Source organism: Corvus brachyrhynchos, unplaced genomic scaffold (genome assembly GCF_000691975.1).
Source record: "Corvus brachyrhynchos isolate BGI_N302 unplaced genomic scaffold, ASM69197v1 scaffold12, whole genome shotgun sequence".
Lineage (NCBI taxonomy): Eukaryota > Metazoa > Chordata > Aves > Passeriformes > Corvidae > Corvus > Corvus brachyrhynchos.
Genome location: NW_008237885.1, coordinates 556046 through 557699, shown reverse-complemented (window position 1 = coordinate 557699; position 1654 = coordinate 556046).

Sequence of the window (1654 nt, the reverse complement as noted above, 5' to 3'; positions counted from 1 at the left end):
CGCGGGCAGCGCTCTGCGCCGCTCCCCCCGGCCGCCTGCTCCCCTTGCGGCTGCTAAATGAGGGCTGTCCCCGGCCGCTCGGGGCTTCCTTCGTTCTCTGGCCATCAGGAAGCACCGAGACAGTGCCATCAGGTGAACCGAGCGCTGTGCAGTGCCGTCAGCTGCACGTTGTCTCTTTGATGTCAACGGCGTTAAGAGAAAACTTAGTAAGCGAGTAAGTGGAATACACACTATGTGGAGGGCGGCTTTCTGCCTCGTTCGCTCCTCTCAAGCCAAGGAAACAGATTTCCTCGACTGCTGCTGCCACCGCTTTTTAATGATCTCTGACCTGTGGCTCCCATGAACTGGTGCTTCTGAGAAGTTGTCCAGACAAGATGTGGATGCATCCCTGGAAGTGTTCAAGGCCAGGTGGATGGGGCTTTGAGGAATATGGTCGGTGGAAGGTGTCTCTCTCCATAGCAGGGCATTGGAACTGGATGAACTTAAAGACCCCTTCCAACCCAAACCATTCTGTGAGTCTATGCTTCTATGACCCAGTTTGCTCATCACCTGGTCAGTCCACAGCAGACACTTGGCCCGTGTGCCACTTGTGCTACCAAGCCGCAGGGAAAGCCAGGGGAATGCACATCAATACAACGTGACGTACATTTCCTGCACGCACTTTACTGAGCCATGTACGTGAAATAAATGGATGAGAAGTTTAGCATGAGAAGAAGAGTGAGAGTGTGAGGCTGACAAGAAGAGTAGGTTAGGGAAGCTGCATGTTACCAGGACCTGAAGGACTCAGAATGCAGAAACAGTAAAATATTAGCAGACATTGCCAAGAAAGAATTTTCTGACAGAAGAATAAACTCCTTCTTTGAGGCTTGAAGATACAGTGTTACACTCTATGCAACCAATCCAATAGCATTTTCTATGGCATGCAACTTAATAATTACCTGGCTGCTGAACAGGTTCATTTCATCTTGGCTACAAATCAAACAAGCATTGCAATGCATTGCAATTTGGAAGATCTACACTCAGCACTTCAGGTTCAGAAGGCTGCTCTGATTTGTGATACAGAGCTACAGCTGAACCTGGATTTCTGAAATTGTGTCTATATGGGAGTAATCTACTCAAAGGAGCTCTAACCTCTTGGCAGTTACCTGTATGCTTGACTGTTAAAATTTATGAATAAATTCTTAAGATAAAACATGAGTAGGTGGTAATAGCTATATTTATAGCAAGTTCTCCCGTAAGAAACATAAATCTTGCTGCATAAGCTCCACTGACACAGCTGATGCTAGTCATATATCACTTCTCAGTGGGATATATATATATATGGCCACACAGCACAGGCAGTGTTGCATTTCTCTATTATGGTTACTCCAGCAAAACAAGCAATCTGTAATGCAGCAAAGAATGCTGAAACCTCCAATGGCTTGTTCATCTACAGAAATAATTGAGATACTGCCACCATTTGCTGTTAAAGTATGAAATTAAAGATGTCATTTCTTTCATGAACAATGGGAAACTTCCCATTGCATGAACAATGGTGGTAAAAGGGTAGTTCCCAGGCACATCTTATATAGACCCATGCATTTAGTGAAAACAAAGGGTAGGCCTTCAATGTTTCTTCCTAGAAAGCAACATACAAGTGGCATGCAGAAAGTAA